At 39.5% G+C, this 20,712-nt stretch overlaps 1 protein-coding gene across 13 annotated transcripts in view; it reads left to right on the top strand.

The window, feature by feature from the left end:
• Window positions 1-20,712, top strand: part of NCOA3 (nuclear receptor coactivator 3) — a 130,731-nt gene that overhangs the window by 38,700 nt on the left and 71,319 nt on the right. The gene's annotated exons all lie outside the window — the stretch shown is intronic.

Here is a 20,712-nt window from a genome sequence, read left to right on the forward strand (position 1 = left end):
GTAATTAATTTTGCACATATAGGAAATAGAAAAGGAAAATAATTTTACATGTCTATTTCATAATCAAAATAACTTCAATGTTTATGCCTCCCTCCATGAAGAATAAACTAAAAGGCTAAAGTAGGTTAATGTAGACCTTTTTTAACACTAAGTTTTTAGGATTTTTTTTTTCCCCCCAAAGGAAGCTCTGTTTCTATAGATTTTTAAATCCTAATGCACCAGGTTGGTCCTTTTGCTGAGTATGAGACACTTTTGTGGTAGTGTTGCCATGGCGACTGTCTTCCAAGTGCTGTCTCAAGGTCACTCATCACTCATATCCCTGAGTACTTGGATTTTTTTGTTAAAGAAGAATATCAACACTCAGTGGATAAAATGAAGTTAATTATCACATCACATTACTAAAGTAAATCAAGCAAAATTTTATTTATAAATAATTTGTGTTAACGGTACTGATAAACTGTATTTTCCTTGAATATTGAATTTAAAGCTGACAGAAAGCTAATGGAAAATCCGTAAGTTAGCCATGGCCATTTATTGTAATACTTTGATTTTATTCCATTTATGACTTTTTAAGTATAGCAACTTTATTGCAATTATGGTTACGGATAGCTAAACATGTCTTCCTCAGTTTTTGTTTTTTGATATGAGTCAAGCACAAAGATTCCTTAGAATTTTTTCTTTGGGGTAAACTTAGCTTGAATTCGTCAGTTGCTTCAACCTTTGTTCATAAAGAACAGGATGATCTTTATGTTTCCCCCAAACTACAGAGATAGATCTATTGTCTACCTGACTTCATTTTCACATACTCCATTTCATATTGCTGTTAATTTTTCTTGTCCTTTTTTGAATTTGGTATTTGTATCTTTTTGTTAAATATAGATGTTATGACAAAAAAGCTGTTCATTAAAGTTTTTCGTATGTTGTCATCAAACCAGTTTTCAATGAAGGAAAGTATTTCAAGAAGTGTCCCCTTGCATTAGTCTTTATTTTCTCATGGGTCTTATTCCAGAGAGAGAAGAATCGGAGCTATGTACCTCCATTAGGATGGAAGGTGACATTGAAGTCAGAGATGAAGCATTACTGTAAAAAGGAAAAGTGCTACTGAAACAAACAAAAATGGTGTGCAGAGGTATATGGCTAGAAAATTTGGTCTTTTAGGTAATTAGAATCTAGCCTAGAGGGCGGCGCCTGTGGCTCATTCGGTAAGGTGCTGGCCCCATATACCGAGGGTGGCGGGTTCAAACCCGGCCCTGGCTGAACTGCAACCAAAAAATAGCCGGGCGTTGTGGCGGGCGCCTGTAGTCCCAGCTACTCGGGAGGCTGAGGCAAGAGAATCGCTTAAGCCCAGGAGTTGGAGGTTGCTGTGAGTTGTGTGATGCCACGGCAATCTACAGAGGGCCATAAAGTGAGACTCTGTCTCTACAAAAAAAAAAAAAAATCTAGCCTAGAGGCTCTACTTCCAGGAGAATTAGATGAATTGGTTCTCATAAAGCATTCTTTTTTATTTTGAGACTGGGTCTCACTTTGTTGCCCTCAGTAGAGTGCTGTAGAGTCATAGTTCACAGCAACCTCAAGCTCTTGGGTTCAAGCGATTCTCTTGCTTCAGCCTCCTGAGTAGCTGGGAGTATAGGCCCCCGCTGCAATGCCTGGCTATTTTTAGAGATGGGGTCTCGCTCTTGCTCAGTCTGGTCTCGAACCTGTGAGCTCAGGCAAACCAACCACCTTGGCCTTCCAAAGTGCTAGGATTATAGGCGTTGTAAAGCATTTTCATCTCTGTTTTGCAGAGTAGATACCTTTGCAATGTCTGATCAAGATATTTTTGCATGCTTGAAATTTCGGTGAATGCAAAAGTCTATAGATAGTATTACAAATATGCCAAGTAGTTATGTGCCAGCTAATGTTTGTTTCATTTATGCATATTTATGAAGCCAACTATGTTATCTAGTGCTATTTTTGTTAATTTATTTGGAAAAAGGAGTTGATTGAATATTTTGAGCTATGACGTGAGGCAATCTGATCTAGAAAAGAAGAATATTGGATGGGGAGGCCAAGGCCCATTGCTGATCCTCTTGTTTCTTACTGTGTCATCTTGGTCAGGTCACTTGCTCTGCTTCATTTCCCTCATCTGTAAAACAAAGTTGTCACATTTGTACTGTGATCACCCATGGTTACAGTGTCAGTATTGTTCTGTGTGGTAAAATTTGGATTTTCTTCAGTAATGGCAGAGAATTGCAGTTCATATTAATTTAAAATGCTGAATCTTTAAAACTTGAGTTGTCTGATTTTGGATGCAGATTTGTTTTGTTTCATTAGATAGTACTAAAGTAATTTTGTGTTTCAGATGTGTATTTAACAAGATTGTTTTGAAAGGAGTAGAGAAAGAGTTTTGAGAAGATGACTGTGGCAAATAGTAGTAAAAAATGTTTTCTGACTAACTCCACAAAGGTGGAATTGACTATAGAAATACAAACTGAAAGAATATTGAATAGAAAGTAATTTGGAATGTCTTGAACATAAGCTTAATATAGGGTCCTAGAATTTTTTTTCTTTGTTTTTGAGGCAGAGTCTCACTATGTTGCCCTTGGTAGAGTGCTGTAGCATCACAGCTCACAGCAACCTCATACTCTTGGGCTTAAGCGATTCTCTTCCCTCAGCCTCCTGAGTAGCTGGGACTATAGGCTCCAGCCACAAAACCTGGCTATTTTTTGGTTGCAGCCGTCATTGTTGTTTGGCGGGTCAGGGCTGGATTCGACCCGCCAGCAGACCCACTCAGGTGTATGTGGCTGGCACTTTAGCCGCTTGAGCCACAGGCACTGAGCCTGGGTTGTCTTTTATTTGTAAAGTTCCTATGCATTCTGTTTTTGAATTCCTTACTTCAGATGTTATGCAGATATTTTCTCCTTGTTAACTTACTTTATAGTTGTTTTCTTGCTCTCCTTTATTTGGAACTTTGCCAGAATGCTGAACAATTGTGGGTGCCCTTCACATATATTCTCCAAATGTTAACATTTTGCTATATTAGTTTTTTCTGAACCATTTGAGAGTAAGTTGCAGACATGATGCCCCTTTACTGCAAAGTACTTTAGTAGGTATTTTATCAAAACAAGTGATTATTTTACTTTATTATATCACAATTATAAACATTGGGAAATTAATTGATGCAATAATTGACTTTGTAAACTGTTTTTAGGTTTCATTTGTCCTAATAACATCCTTTGTAGGAAAAGAAATCTAAGTTCATGCATGGTATTCAGTTATATTTCTTCAGTCTTTAATCCCAGATAGTTTCTGATCTCTTGTGTTTCATGACGTTGACACTTTTGGAGAGTAGCTATTAGTGATGTTATGGCATTTGTGTTTTTGTGGTGTTTCCTCATGTTTAGATTCAGGTTTTGCACTTTTTGGGGAAGAAAACACAAAGAAGAGATGTGTATCTTCTGCGTCAGTGTGATTCAATGTTGATTAGTCTCCCTACTGTGAGTAATAACTTTGACTGCTTGAGGTGTTGTGTCCTGCTTTTTCCACAGTGAATTTACTCAGGGAGATACTGTAATGTTATCCTTTTGATTCTGATTATGGAAATTTTCAAAATTTGTCATTCTGATTGTGATTATGGAAACATTCTATTTTTTTTTTTTGTAGAGACAGAGTCTCACTGTACCGCCCTCGGCATATGGGGCCGGCGCCCTACTCACTGAGCCACAGGCGCTGCCTGATTATGGAAACATTCTATTACTCCTTAAACTATTTTTTTTTTTTTTTTTTTTTTTTGAGACAGAGTTTCACTTTGTCACTCTTGGTATAGTGCTGTGGCATCACAGCTCAATAGCAACCTCGAACTCTTGGGCTTAAGCGATTCTCTTCCCTCAGTCTCCCAAGTAGCTGGGACTACAGGCGCCAGCCATAATGCCTGGCTATTTTTTTTTTTTTTTTTTTGGCCAAGACCGGGTTCAAACCCACCACCCCCGATATATGGGACCAGCACTCCACTCCTTGAGCCACAGGCACCGCCCAGTGCCTGGCTATTTTTTAGAGACGGGGTCTTGCTCTGGTTCAAGCTGGTCTCGAATTCATGAGCTCAGGCAATCCACTTGCCTCAGCCTCCCACCGGCTTTACTTGTTACACTTTTTTTTTTTTTTTAAGCCCAGGATTTTGAGATTGGCCTGGGCAATACTAGACTCTCCTCACTTTGTCTCAAGACTTTCTCTTTCTTTGTCGCCCTCAGTAGAGTGCGGTGGCTTCACAGCTCACAGCAACCTCCAGCTCTTAGGCTTAGGTGATTCTCTTGCATCAGCTTCCCGAGTAGCTGGGACTCCAGGTGCCCACCACAATGCCTGGCTGTTTTTTTGTTGAAGTTTGGCCGGGGCTAGGTTTGAACCTACCACCCTCGGTATATGGGCCCAGCACCCTACTCACTGAGCCACAGGTGCCGCCCTGCTTGTTAAACTTTTAACAACTAGTTTTAGCTTTCCTCTCATGATTCTTGCTTCCTGAATCAATTATTATTATGATTTTTGACAAATGGTCATTTTCCAGTTCCATTATTCCTTCTATATTTTATTAATTGAATTTCTACTATGAGGAAGAACTTTGTTTTTGTGCATACATTTTTATATTTATTTTATTATTATTTTTTAAAGACAGAGTCTCATTATGTTGCCGTTGGTAGAGTGCTATGGCGTCACAGCTCACAGCAAAGCGCTCTCTCTCTCTCTCTATATATATGTATATATGTATTTTTTTTTCTTTAGACAGAGCCTCAAGCTGTCGCCCTAGGTGTTGTGGCATCACAGCTCACAGCAACTTCCACTTCCTGGGCTCAAGCGATTCTTTTGCCTCCACCTCCCAAGTAGCTGGGGCCAATGCCCGGCTACTTTTTTGGTTGCAGGCATCATTGTTGTTTGGTAGGCCCAGGCTGGATTCGAACCCACCAGCTCAGGTGTATGCGGCTGGCGCCTTAGCCGCTTGAGCCACAGGCGCTAAGCCACATTTTTATATTTATTTTGGATTCATGAACTTTTGGTTTATTGAATAGGTTATAATTTATCCTTATTATCTTGATGTTTATGTTGTGTTGCATTTGGCCAGTTGATATTTGACTTTTATTATTGTATATGTTTTTTGGTTAAATGAAATCTTCAAAAATATTTATAGTATTTTCAAAAAAATGCTATTTTTAAAAAATATTCGTGGTTGGGAGGGATGGCTCATACTTGTAATCCTAGCACTCTGGGAGGCCCAGGCTGGTGGATCGCTTGAGCTCTGGAATTTGAGACTAACCTGAGCAAGAGTGAGACCATGTCTCTACTAAAAATGGAAAAAAATCTAGCTGGATGTTGTGGTGCATGACTGTACTCCCAGATACTTGGGAGGCTGAGGCAAGAGGATTGCTTGAGCTCAAGAGGCAGAGGTTGTGGTGAGCTACAATGCCATGGCACTCTACCAAGGGCCACAGAGTGAAAAAAAAAAAAAAAAAACTAATGTATTGATTTCTTTAGGCTTTGGATTTTGTCATATTTGGGAAGCTAATTCTTTCCTACCTTAAATCCAGTTACACACTGTTAATCACCTAAGTGCCATGATTTTCTAACCTTTGTTGTTTGCCCTTTGAGCCTTTGAAGTGGCTAGGAATAGAACAGAAAGATATGGAGAAGTCCATAGTGAAATCTTTGCTACGGATAGCCAAAAGCATAACTACTGAGGCATAACACTTGTAAAAAAAAGAAAATAACCCTCAGAAATGGACATTCTATTTATTTATTTTTTTGTAGAGACAGAGTCTTACTATACCGCCCTCGGGTAGAGTGCCATGGCGTCACACGGCTCACAGCAACCTCTAACTCTTGGGCTTACGCGATTCTCTTGCCTCAGCCTCCCGAGCAGCTGGGACCACAGGCGCCCGCCACAGTGCCCGGCTATTTTTTTGTTGCAGTTTGGCTGGGGCTGGGTTTGAACCCGCCATCCTCGGCATATGGGGCTGGCCCCCTACTCACTGAGCCACAGGCGCCGCCCTATTTATTTATTTATTTATTAATTTAGACAGAGCCTCAAGCTGTTGCCCTGGGTAGAGCGCTGTGACATCACAGCCCACAGCAACCTCCAACTCCTGGGCTCAAGCAATTCTCCTGCCTCTGCTTCCCAAGTAGCTGGGACTACAGGCGCTTGTCACAACGCCTGGCTATCTTTTGGTCGCAGCCATCATTGTTTGGCAGGCCTGGGCTGGATTTGAACCCACCAATTCAAGTGTATGTGGCTGGCGCCTTAGCTGCTTGAGCCATAGGCGCTGAGCCTTTTTTTTTTTTTTTTGAGACAGAGCCTCACTTTGTTGCCCTTGTTAGCGCTGGATGGTGTTACAGTTCACCGCAACCTCAAACTCTTGGGCTCAAGCAATTTTCTTGCCTCAGCCTCCCAAGTAACTGGGACTACAGGCGCCTACCACAACACCCGGCTATTTTCTGTTGCAGTTGTCATTATTGTTTAGCTGGTATGGGCCAGGTTCAAACCCACCACCCTCTGGGTATGTGGCTGGCGCTGTAACCACTGTGCACGAGTACCGGGTCTATTACTACTTTTTTTTCACTGTGAATGACACCTGTTGTCCCTCTGGAATTAAACAGGTTGTTTCTTTTTAGGTTGAGTGACTTGATTCTAACTCTCTATAATTATTAATAAGACTTTTTGAGTTTTGTTTTTATTTTTTTTTCATTTTTCCTTCACTGTAATTTGCCAGTCAGCTGTACTTCCTTTCTGTTGTCAGTACTTTGTTTCTAATTATTTCTTCCTCCTCGTTTGTTGTGAAATTGAGGAACTAGATAAAATTCTAGTAAGTTTATTTGTCTTAAGCCCAACATAAGTGTGGGGTCCTGGGGTTCTCCCTTAATGAGTAGATGGGTTGTATGCTTTTCAGCACTCAGACATGGCTTTCCAGGCCTGATTTAGAGGCATTGTTGGTGGTAGTGAGGATCTCTGTCCTGCTCTTCAAAATAGGCTTTGAAGAGATGGCAAGAGATGTTATTTAATAGAGGAAGAAACTGAGGACAGGGGCAGGGCAACATATCTGGTAATCATGGAGCTGGAATTTCAGTCTGTCTTCCCTCAATCCATTGTAATGAACATTGTCTTTAGTAATATTGCCATGACTATCCACTAACTTGCTATAATATTTCCTAGAAAGCTGTGTTGTATACTGGCTTTAAGTACATTTCTCTTATGGACATCATTAAACTTAAGTTTTAAAAAGAAACACAAGGCTCAGTGCCCGTAGCTCAGTGAGTAGGGCGCTGGCTACATACACCAAGGCTGGTGGGTTCAAGCCTGGCCCTGGCCAGGTAAACAACCTTGGCAGCTGCGACCAAAAAATAGCCGGGCATTGTGGTGGGCGCCTGTAGTCCCAACTACTTGGGAGGCTGAGGCAAGAAAATCGCTTAAGCCCAAGAGTTTGAGGTTGCTGTGGGCTGTGACACCATGGCACTCTACTGAGGGCAACTAAGACTCTGTCTCAAAAAAACAAAAAACAACAAACACATTACTTTTTAGGCAGTTTACCGCATACATTATTTTTAAGTTCCTATTGGTCTACAATGTGGGACCCAAGCTGGAAGTGGTAAGGAGGTTGGGGCCAATGGATTTGATTGATTAATTTTATTTTTTATTGAGACAGAATCTCTCACTTTGTTGCCCTCTGTAGAGAGCTATGGCATTGTAGCTCACAGTAACCTCAAACTCTTGGGCTAAAGCCATTCTCTTGCCTCAGCCTCCCTAGTAGCTGGGACTATAGGTATCTGGCACAATGCCCAGCTAATTGTTTTTATTTTTTTGTTTAGCTGGGTTCAAACCAACCAGCACCAGAGCATGTGGCTGGTGCCCTATCCACTGAGCTACTGGCATCCAGCCATGGCCAATGTATTTAATGATAATAAAACAGACAATTGATTAATAATGATACTAAGAATTAAATTATCATATGTAACGCTCTCTATTTGGAATACTTTTGTATGGTTGGTTCTTTCAGCTCTTAGATTAAATGTTGTATCCTCAGGGAGCCCTTCTCTGACTTGAAATTACCTTCTCCTCCTTACCCTCCCCATTCTTTTATATATTATTATTTTATTTATGGCGCTAACCACTTCTGGAACTATCTTGCTTATCTATTTGTTGTTTGTTAATATCCAGTAAAATACAAGTTTTGTGTAATTTTATCCTTTGTGCAACTTTGGGATTTTCTCATCTGAAGGGCATAAGAATAGGTCTTTTTGAACTGCCTCTGGGCTGGGTGTGCTGGCTCATGCCTGTAATCCTAGCACTCTGTGAGGCTGAGATGGGTGGATAGCTTGAGTTCATGAGTTCGAGACCAGCCTGAACAAAAGTGAGACCCCCCCCCGTACTAAAAATAGAAAAACTGAGCCAAGAGGATTGCTTGAGCCTGAGTTGAAGGTCACTGTGAGCTGTGATGCCATGGCAGTCTACCCAGGGGGACAGCTTGAGACTGTGTCTCAAAAAATAAAGCAAAACAAAACAACAAAAAAGAACTTCCTCTGAGCACTTTCCTTTATCATGCCCAGGGACTAGGCTTTCTGAAGGCCTTGAGTCTTGTATACCTCTTCATCCACAGAAACTATAATAGTGGTAGTATAGAATATGGTGTACAGGCGGCGCCTGTGGCTCAAGGGGTAGGGTGCTGGTCCCATATACTGGAGGTGGCGGGTTCAAACCCAGCCCTGGCCAAAAACCAAAAAAAAAAAAAAAAAAAAAAAAAGAATATGGTGTACATTCAGTAAAGATTTGTGAAATGAATGGACAGCTTATAATTATTTGCTGATTTGTGCCAGGCACTCTAATGACAAAGTATTAACTCTTTCACTTGAGATGAAGATGTAGTATGTTCATTTGATTATGTTTGAAATTTGTAGTCTAATGTGCTTTTAAAAGGGTAAGCATATTACATACTTGGATTATTATTGAGTAATAACATTTTACATGGTATATAGTACTTTGATTTTTTTTTTTTTTTACCAAAATTTTTCAATTATAGAATAGCCTATTATAGTCTATCCACGTTAATTCCATAGAAAATATTTGAGTCCTTTTTTTTAAACCTGTTTGGCAGAGCAAGAGGACCTTCAGGCTACTATTTTGTTTGCTTTTGTTTTATAGTCAATATTTCTTTTCAGGTTCTATTTTTGGCATAGAAGCTGCATTGGTCCAGGAAGAAGACCAGGCAACAAGCTGTTGTGACCCCAATTTAGTTTGTTTTGCTGGCCAAGTGCGGAATGCATTGGGAAGAAGAATGATTTAGTTTGATGTGAGAGCATGAATTGAAGTTCTCTATTCCTGGTCTATGGCAAGAAGCTACCTAGCTATTTGTTCTTTGTTTTGTATTCGTTTGATATAATTCGCATGGTGGATAAAATGAAAATATAGACATGTCTCAGAGATACCGTGGGTTTGTTTTCAGACCACAGTAAAACAAATATTTCAATAAAGCAAGTCACATGAAATTTTTCATTCCCAGTGCATATATATATATAAAAGTCATGCCTACACTGTACTGTAGTCTATTAAAATAGTGTTCAATGGCATTATGTATAAAAATGTACATAACTTACTTTTTTTTGTACATAACTTAATTTTTATTTATTTTTTTGAGACTGAGTCTCATTCTGTTGCCCAGGCTATGATGCTGTAGCATTATAACTCACAGCAACCTCAGACTCTTGGGCTTAGGCGATCCTCTTGTCTCAATCTCCCAAGTAGCTCCGGACTCCAGGGGCACACCCAACACTCCCTTATTTTTCTTATAGAGACAAGGTTGTGCTCTTGCTTCTTGAACTCCTGAGCTAAAGGGATCCTCCCGTCTTGGCTTTGCAGAGTGCTTAGATTACAGGTGTGAACTACCACGTCCTACCTACATAACTTAATTAAAAAAATACTTCATTGGGTTCGGTGCCTGTGGCTCAAGCGGCTAAGGCGCTAGCCACATACACCTGAGCTGGCGGGTTCGAATCCAGCCTGGGCCCGCCAAACAACGACTGCTGCAACCAAAAAAAATAGCCGGGCATTGTGTCGGGCGCCTGTAGTCCCAGCCACGTGGGAGACGGAGTTGCAGGAGACTTGCTTGAGCCCAGGAGTTGGAGGTTGCTGTGAGCTGTGATGCCATGGCACTCTACCCAGGGTGGCACCTTGAGGCTCTGTCTCAAAAAAAAAAAAAAAAGAAAAAAAACTTCATTGCTAAAAATAGCTATGCTGATCTTTTTGCTTGAGTGAGTGTCTTGCCTCAGTATTGATTGGCTGCTGACCAGTTAGGGTGGTGGTTGCTCAAAACTGGAACCGGGGGTGCTATGACAGTTTCTTTAAAATAAGACAATCCTCAAGTTTGCCTTAACAATTGAATCTTTTCATGTATGATTTCTCTGTAGCATGTGGTGCTGTTTGATAGTATTTTACTCAGAAGTAGAACTTTTTTCAACATTGGAGACAATCCTCTCTATTCTGCTGCTGCTGTATTAACTAGGTTGGTATAATATTGTGAATCCTGTGTTGTCATTTCAACAGTGTTCACAGTGTCTTCAGAAGTAGATTCCATTTCAAGAAACCACTTTCTTCGCACTACCACAAGAATCAACTCCTCAGCTGTTAGTTTTACTGTGAGCTTGTAGCAATTCAGTCACATATTCAGGCTCCACTTCTATTTCTAGTTTTCCTGCTGTTTCTATGACCTTCTCCACTGAAGTCTTTTTTTCTTCCCTCTTTTTCATAGAGACAGAGTTTTGCTCTTGTTTACACAGGTCTCAAACTTTTGACCTCAAGCAATTTTCCTGCCTTGGCGTCCCCGAGTACCAAGATTATAGGCATGACCACTGTGCTCAGCCTCTACTGAAGTCTTAAATCCTGCAAAGTCTTTTTTTTTTAATTTTTATTATTATTTTGAGACAGAGTCTTGCTTTTTCGCCCTCTGTAGAGTGCGTGGTGTCATAGCTCACAGCATCTTCGAACTCTTTGGCTCAAGAAACTTACTTGCCTTAGCCTCCCTGGTAGCTGGGACTACAGGCACCTGCCACAATGCCTGGCTGGTTTTTTTTTTTTTTTTTTTAAGCAGGCCTAGGCTGGGTTTGAACCTACCAGCCCTGGTGTATGTGGCTGGTGCCCTAACCACTGAGCTACAGATGAGGAGCCATTAAATCCCTCAAAATCATCAGTGAGAGCTGGAATCAACTTCTTTCAAATTCCTGTTAATGTTGGTGTTTTCACTTCTTAGCGTGAATCACACATGGTCTTTTTTTTGTAGAGACAGAGTCTCACTGTACCGCCCTCGGGTAGAGTGCCGTGGCGTCACACGGCTCACAGCAACCTCTTAACTCTTGGGCTTACGCGATTCTCTTGCCTCAGCCTCCCGAGCAGCTGGGACTACAGGCGCCTGCCACAACGCCCGGCTATTTTTTGGTTGCAGTTTGGCCGGGGCTGGGTTTGAACCCGCCACCCTCGGCATATGGGGCTGGCGCCCTACTCACTGAGCCACAGGCGCCGCCCTCACACATGGTCTTTTTTGAGGACAGACTATCACTCTGTTGCCTTGGCATTAGCCTAGCTCACAGTAGCCTCAGACTCTTAGGCTTAAGAGATCCTCCTGCCTTAACTTCCCAAATAGCTTGGACTATGGGTGTCCACCACAATGTCTGACTAATTTTATTCTATTTTTAGTAGAGATAGAATCTCACTCTTACTCAGGCTGGTCTTGAGCTCTGAGCTCAAGCAGTCCTCTCATCTCGGCCTCCCAGGAGTGCTAGGATTACAGGCATGAGCCACTGTGCCCGGTCTGAAATGTGTTTCTTTTTTTTTTTTTTTTTTTAATTTGGCCGGGGCTGGGTTTGAACCCGCCACCTCCGGCATATGGGACCGGCGCCCTACCCGCTGAGCCACAGGCGCCGCCCTGAAATGTGTTTCTTAAATAATAAGACGGGAAAGTCAAAATTACACCTTGATCCATAGGCTGCAGAATGGATGTTCTGCTGGCAGGCATGAAAACAGTATTAATTTCCCTGTACATCTCCATCAGAGCTTTTGGGTGACTAGGTGCATTGCCACAAGCAGTAGTATTTTGAAAGGAATCTTTTATTATGAGCAGTGTGTCTCAACAATGGGTTTTTGGGATTCAGTAAACCATACTGTAAACAGGTGTCCTGTCATCCAGGCTTCGTTGTTCCTTTTCTAGAGCACAGGCAGAGTAGATGCAACATAATTCTTAAGGATCCTAGAATTTTCAGAATGGGCAATGAGCATTTGCTTCAACTTAAAGTCACCAGCTGCATGAGTTCATGGTAATAGACACTCTGTTGTTTGAAGCTTTGAAGCCCGGCACTGACTTCTCTCTAGCTGCTAAAGTCCTAGGTAACTTCTTCCAGTATAAGGCTATTTCATCTACACGGAAAATCTGTTAGTGTAGCAGCCTTCATTAATTATGTCAGCTAAGTGTTCTGGATAATTTATTGCTTCACCTTGTATTTTTATTTTATGTAGACAATTTCTTCACTTAAACCTCTTGAATCATTCTCCACTAACTTGACTTTTCTTCTGCATCTTCCTCATCTGTTTTGCTCTGGATTAGGCTTTGGTTTAAGGGAATGTTGTGGTTGGTTTGATCTTCCGTCCAGACCACTGAAGCTTTCTCCAAGGCAGCAATGAAGCTGTGTCATTTTCACATCATTTGGGTGTTCACTGGAGTAGCACTTTTTAATTTCCTTTAAGAACTTTTCCTTTGCATTCACAACTTGGCTTATTGGTGCAAGAGGCCTAGCCTTTATCCTGTCTAGGTTTTTGACATGCCTTCCTCACTGACCTTCGTCATTTCTAGCTTTTGATTTAAAGTGAGAGAGGTGTGACTCTTTCTTTCACTTGAACACTTAGAGGCCATTGCAGAGTTATTAATTGACCTAATTTCAATATTGTTGTACCTCAGAAGAGAGGGAGAGAGACGGGGAATGGCTGTTTGGTGGAGCAGTCAGAACAAAGACACTGTCTTAACATGGGCATGATCCTTGGCATCCCAAAACAATGATAACTAATCAAAGATCACTAATCATAGATTACCACAGTAGGTATAATAATAGTGAAAAAGCTTGAAATACTATGAAAATTAACAAAACGTGACAGACACAAAGTGAAGAAATGCTATTGGAAAAATGGTGTTGATAGATTTGGTCTACATAGGTTTGCTATAAATCTTCTATTTGTTTCAAGAGGTAAAAAACTGCATTATTTGTGAAGTGCAATAAAACAGGTATGTCTGTAGAGAGGCCAGAGGTAAACTGAGGAAAAATTCATCCTCCTTTACTGTGCACAGGTGTCTTGTTGAGAAGTATATATAACCAATTTTACCCTTGTCCTTCTTTTGGGTTTGTCCCATTTCAAAGGTATGTGATCAGATCTTGTTGAACGCTTCTTAAGCTCCTGACTTAGGCACCCAGGGACTAGGTTCTCTCATACAGGGACTACTTACAGTATGTTTTTACTTGGTGGTTTTCCTTTTCCTAAAATGATATAAAAAATCATAAAATATGTCTTGGCATCCGTAGCACAGTGGTTATGGTGCCAGCCACATATACTGAGGGTGGCAGGTTCGAACCCAGCCTGGGCTAGCTGAACAACTGCAACAAAAAAATAGTGGGGCGTTGTGGTGGATGCTGTAGTCCCAGCTACTTGGGAGGCTGAGGCAAGAGAATTGCTTAAGCCCAAGAGTTTGAGGTTGCTGTGAGCTGTGACACCATAGCACTACTGAGGGCCACATAGTAAGACTCTGCCTCAAAAAACAAAAACAAACAAACAAAAAAACTCATAAAATAATAGCCTTTTCCTGCCAGTCATTGAAAGGTAAAAGACTTAGGGGGCAGTGCTTGTGGCTCAGTGGGTAGGGTGCTGGCCCCATATACCCAGGGTGGCAGGTTCAAACCTGGCCCTGTCCAAACTGCAATAACAACAACAACCAAAAAAAAAAAATGGCCAGGCGTTGTGGCGAGTGCCTGTAGTCCCAGCTACTCGGGAGGCTGAGGCAAGATAATCACCTAGGCCTAGGAGTTGGAGGTGGCTTGTGAGCTGTGACACCACGGCACTCTACTGACGGCTTCAAAGTGAGACTCTGTCTCTGGAAAAAAAAAAAAAGGAAAGGTAAAACACTTAAAAAATCAAGCAGTATCAGTTTGAGTGAACTTGAGCATCTAACATTATTTGTTCAGCTTTTTTCTTTCTCCTTTTTTTTTTTTTTTTAGAGACAGAGTCTTACTTTATCACCCTTGGTAGAATGCCGTGACGTCATAGCTCACAACAACCTCTAATTCCTGGGCTTAGGCAATTCTCTTGCCTCAGCCTTGCAAGTACCTGGGACTACAGGTGCCCGCCACAATGTCTGACTTTTTTTGTTGTTGTTGTTACAGTTTGGCTGAGGCTGGGTTTGAACACGCCATCCTTGGTATATGGGGCCCACTGAGCCACAGGCGCCACCCTTTTCTTTTTTTAAAATTATTGAACTACACTCAGAAGAAGGGTAGAGAGCACAAGGAAGGGACAAAATTATATTTTCAATTTATGTAAAAAATAGAAATAATGCTTTTGAATATGTAGACAAGATAAAAGGGTCAGGTTTTGTGGTTATTATACAATCATTAAAAACACGAGGTGCTTTGCTGCTTATATATGTCTGTGGAATAGTGTAGTCAAAGTACAACCTCCATGTATGTAAGAAATTTGAGGCAAACATAATTAATTATTTATTCAGGATTACACATAGCAAATTACAGTGAGCATATAGATTTTCTAATTATCTGATATTTTTATCTAATGAAGTTAAAATTTGTAAAGGACCTAAGAATACAAAGTATTTAGTAGAGTTTCTTAGCTGTGCATAGCTGGTCCATAAGTTCTTGTTATTAATTATTCAGGAAGAGGGTTTGTTCTGGTTACTAATAATTTATATTCTGATTCTTTTGAACACAGAGGCATAGTAATATTTATATTAATTTTGACAATATGAAAATGAAATGAATTTCAGAATAAGCTTTAACAAGTATTTTCTGATATAGGCTTCTGTGTTTTAGATTTCTACCTTCATGACTGTTAGGACATCCTTGGCTTTAGAAATTTGAATCTGATTCTATTTTCTTTAAGAGCCTGTATTTTCCTTTGCAGATTCTTTTCATAGTAAGTACAGGTCATACTTAGCATTGTGTTGAATGCTAAGTTTACTCAACGTTGGCATGAAATGATTTGTATAGTATTAAGTAAAATGTTCCTTTTTTTTTTTTTTTTTTTTGAGACAGAGTCAAGCTGACACCCTGGGTGGAGTGCCATGGCATCATAGCTCATAGCAACCTCCAACTTGGGTTCAAGAGATCCTCCTGTTTCAGTTTTTTATTTTCTAGTAGAGACAGGTGGCTTGCTTTTGCTCAGGCTGGTCTCGAACTCCTGAACTCAAGCAATATACCTGCCTTGGCTTCCCAGAGTGCTAGGGTTATAGGCATGAGCCACCGCACCAGGCTAAGTAAAATGTTCTTAACACATCGTAGCAGTGAGAATATCTCTGATATAATTTTGACATTTGAGCATCATATGTATTTAATTAAATTTCTTTTTTTAAGTATCAAAGAATGGAAATATTTTAATCTTAATATGCCAGGAAGTTTAGGATTGTTGTCAGCACACTGCCACCTTCCCCTCAATGGTAGCTGCTGGTAGAGATGGAATTCTTTCCTAGTTAATAAATGCCGTCACCCATTCCCTTCCCCCAGCTTTACACTGGAGCCTAGTTTGCCTGCAGCTGCAGTAGTAGGCATCTTTCAGGAAGTGACCTTGGCTTGTATTAATCAAATTCAGAACACACAAAAAAGCTCCTTGCTAACATGCTGACTTGATGTAAAATTTTATCGTATCCATTTTCTTTCAAAACGAGGCCATCTTGTAAAAAGGAAACAGAAGACTCCTTTAATTTAATGTATATATAAAAAGCTTTTGCAAGCCATGTTTAAAAAAAAAACACCCAACTAGGTCTATTTTAAAATGTAGACTTTTTTTATTGCCAAATATTCATAAACTTAAATCATGAAGGTTTGGGAATGGTTACTAGAAAATTGCTTGTTTTAATGCTGAATTGAGAAATAACTATCAGTATCAAGTTTATTTACTATTTTAACAGACATTACAGTGCTGTGCAAACTTTATACACTACAAAGTTATTTTGGGACCCTTTGGCAATTATATATTAAGTAAGGTACTTTTGTATATTGGTTACTTTTGGGTTTTCAGAAATAACTGTTGTCTTAGTTTGCTGGTTTGTATATGAGCTAATATCCTACATGACATCATAGGCAATGGTGATGCCTACACGGGAATCCAAACATAAATTTAAGCTGGTAAGTCTGCTAAAATTCTTTTACCTATTGTATCAGTGAGAGAAATATTGCTAACTACAAATGTATTAGCTGCATATATAGAATTTAAATTTAACTGATTATTTTAATGACAGCAATTAATATAGCTATTTCACTTTTATCCTGTAGTGCTTCAAAGCCGTCTTGTTTTTATTTATTTATTTTTTTTTTAGAGACAGAGTCTCACTTTATCACCCTTGGTAGAGTGCTGTGGCATCACAGCTCACAGCAACCTTCAACTCCTGGGCTTAGGCAATTCTCTTGCCTCAGCTTCCCGAGTACCTGGGACTACCGGTGCCCACCACAATGGCCCAGCTATTTTTCTTTTCTTTCTTTTTTTTTTTTTTTTTTTTTTTGTTGTTGTTGGGGTGGGGAGGCTGGATTCGAACCTGCCACCCTCGGTATATGGGGCCAGAGCCCTACTACTCCTTTGAGCCACAGGCGCCGCCATCAGCCATCATGTTTTTTTTATATATACCTCTTGTCAAGGTATAGTAGAGGTCTTCATTTTAGCCTTGGTCGTTGTTAAATATAGAATGTTGAAAATAGTAGTTAGTGGATTAGTTTATTTATTTTTGCATTTGGAGGAAATTTACATAAATAGGGAGCAGTTGTATTTATTGCCAAAGGGCTCACTTATGAGTTTATGGTATAGGGGATTACTTTTGGGTAATGAAGTAGAGAGGAGAAATAAAGGAAAAAAAAGCTTAAACCTTAGGGGACCCACCAGATTTTCTATAGATCTACAATATGAAAAAGGCACAGTGCATGTTCACATGAATGATTTGGGGAGGGGGTGGGAAATGTATAGAAATTAAGAATTGGGGAATAGATAAATACTTAAATTTATCTGAGTTATTTTTAAAGCACTCTCTGGAAACAGAACTAGTTTAGTCTTTTATCATACTGTAAATTGTTCTTAGAATTATAGCCTCTTGGAGGTAAATCTTTCTCCTGAACCTGCCTAAGTTCATTTTTTGTCTTGATACTAGCATTATTACTGGTTTAATACATACTACAAGATAAAAAAGCACAGATTTCAAGGAGAGAAAAAAAAATTACTTGATTGTTTCTTCCCTCAGACACTTGCTTAAAATACGTGGTCTTAAGTAAAAAATTTATCTTGAACTTACTGATGTTTTGTGCCTTCTATACCCATTTGTTCCGTCAATGAAAAGAAAGAAAGAAAGAAAGAAGAAAATGGTAATCTTTATAAAAAGGGAATACATGCAATCCTGGTAGCCAATGAGTTAATGTTCATTTGCAGCCTGAGAGGGTCAGCATGCAGTCTCTGTTTCCTGATTGGCTGCTAAAAGGTGAAATTGAAACCACTGTAAACTTTTGACCCTGTAGCAATTCTTGTGGAACGCCTTCCACTGGTGGAGCCCAGAGCTTTGCTCACCTCCCCGAACCCAACCCTCCCACCCTCTTTCCTGTATTTATTTTGTGTGGTGGTGGAGTGCTGCATACAGGTTTTTTTTTTTTTTTTTTTTTTTTTGAGAGAGAGAACAAGCTCCAGCAAGCAGCTTGATTTCAGGCCTTGCCATTAGGAACTTCAACTCAGCCAAAGATATGGGGCCTGTTAACCGATTTTTTAGTTTTTTCCTTAATTTTAAGGTAATTAGAAAATGCAGAATAATTTAGTGCCATTGTTCATCAGTGGATAGTATTGTGTAAGCAAAATGTATGGCATAATTTCTTGGATGTGTTAAGATAAAAATAGCTTTTATTTTTAGCTACTGTTATGCACCCAACTTATGTTTCTTACGTCCTTTGATTTTTTGATGCAAATGGCCAACATTTTATAAAAGTTTTTTCTCCCTTGCCTCAAATGGCATTTTGCTTATGATAATTCTGTACAATAATTGCCGAAATCATACATTCTTTTTTCTGTAGTTTTTGGCCGGGGCTGGGTTTGAACCTGCCACCTCCGGCATATGGGGCCGGTGCCCTACCCATTTGAGCCACAGGCGCTGCCCCAAAATCATACCTTCTAATTTCATTAATCCTTTTCTTCTGTTTGTGATAAGTGGTTTTGGATTGCTTTCACATCTAAATAGTGCTTTACAGTTACCAAAAGAATCCTATGAAAAAGGTAAGGTAGTTTTTCTCTGTTCTCTCTTTGAATACTGTCATGGGACTCTGTCTTCTACTTTTGATTCTTCCTTTTATCCCTGATCTCTAGAGCACTGTGACATGTTGATTAGTACATACTTAATATATGAATATAGCTTTCATTTCAGGAACTTCAGTGTCTAGTCATACTTGCTTTTCCTTGCATAATTAATGACAGGAACCATGATTTGCTTATATTTCCAAGCGCCAATGCCATGGTTGGCATCTAATAGATACACAGTAAACATTTAATTTAAATTGAATTGAATGTCTTTTGCAAGGTTATTTCACGAAGCTGCACTTTACGGAACCTGAGTTTTATGAAGCTAAAACTTGTTTTCACTGCGTCATTTGTATTTTCAGATTGGTCTCAGTGCCCGTAGCTCAGTAGTTAGGCCACTGGTCACAGACACTGAGCGAGGCTCACTGGTTTGAACCTGGCCCATGCCAGCTAAACAACAATGACAACAATAACAAAAAAGAGTCTGTCTAAAAAAGAAAAAAAAATTTTTTTTTCAGGTTTATATAACCATTGAGCCTAGTTCAGAAAAAATAAAATTTCAGATTGACTCCATATAGAGCTAAATATTAATTTTTAATTCATTAAATAACTATGTAGAATAAATTATTATAAATTGGCTTGATCATTTTTAGTATATTTGATAGGATGAATGGTAATTTTATAATATATATAATTTATATATAATTTTATTAAATAGTTTTTAATCCTATCTTTATTTTATTAGACATGCCTATGCTGTCTCCCTTCCTGTCAGAAGGATTATAGTATTTTAAAAAGATTGTAATCAGTGTCTTACTAATGTTTTTCTGGTACCAAATAAATAACTTTTTACTTACTCAAACACATAATAATGGACTAAGTAATAAATATTTTTTTACTAAGTTTATACAGATCAAAAAAGTATAATACCTTTTCATATTCTGAATTTTCATATTTTTTATTTTTTAAAATGATTTTTAAATTATTTTTTCCCTTCCAGCATAGCTATAGATTGGCTGCAGTTGATTTTTGCAAGTGAAATCTATTATTACAGTTTTGACAAAGGATATAATTATTAGTTGATAAATAACTGCAAAAGAATGCTAAATTTAACACAATATTATTTAAGTAACCTGAAATTTAATTTGGGAACCATTTTACTTTGTAGTGCTTTGAAGATTAGTGGGCAATAGCTGGCTATTCCCACTGACAGTGGTTCCCCTTCTCCATGATTTCAGAGAAGTGAGGAGAGGGAGTCCCTGGGAACAATGCCAACAATAACTTGGAAAGTACAATTAGTTTAATATGATTAATGGTAGACTTCTTGACCCTTTGCACATTCAGCAACAAAAGAAAAACATGTTCATAATATTCAATGGCTGTTTTTTGTCCTGTCAGTATGTATAATCATAAGCGTTATGTAGTTAAAAATTATTTTATTTTGTTTCTTTTATTCATAGACAGTGTCTCACTCTGTTGCCCCAGGCTAGAGTACAGTGGATCCATAGCTCACAGAGACCTCAAACTCCTGCCTCCCAAGTAGCTGGGACTATAGGCACTCACCATAACACCCTGCTAGTTTTTCAATTTTTAGTAGAGATAGGGGTCTCACTCTTGCTCAGGCTGGTCTTCAAATCCTGAGTTGAGCAGTCCACTCTATCTGCCTCTCAGAGTGCTAGGATTACAGGTGTGAGCCCCCAAGCCCTGACAGTATTATGTAGTTTGGATATTCATATCAACTTCTCTTGATTGATTCTTGTTGATTCTTTGTTCTGGCCTTGAGACATCTTCTTAGACTAGCTCTAACAAAACTCAGTTTGATCTTCCCGTCTATTAGCTCTCTGGTGATGCAGGTTTTTTAATTTTAATTTTTACTTTTTTTAATTGCTTGTTTTTTTGTTTTGGTTGGGACTACAAGTGCCCGCCACAACGCCGGCTATTTTTTGGTTGTAGCCATCATTATTTGGCAGGCCTGGGCTGAATTCGAACCTGCCAGCTCAGGTGTATGTGGCTGGCGCTTTAGCCACTTGAGCCATAGGAGCTAAGCCAATTTTTACTTTTTTAAAAATAAGAGATGCAATTTTTTTTGTGTGTCACTCCAGCTGGGCTCAAACTGTGTTGGGCTCAGTCCTCCCAAAGCAGCCTCCTGGGTAGCTGGAGTTACAGGCTATATCACTGAGCTC

Source organism: Nycticebus coucang, chromosome 21, assembly GCF_027406575.1.
Source record: "Nycticebus coucang isolate mNycCou1 chromosome 21, mNycCou1.pri, whole genome shotgun sequence".
Taxonomy (NCBI): Eukaryota; Metazoa; Chordata; class Mammalia; order Primates; family Lorisidae; genus Nycticebus; species Nycticebus coucang.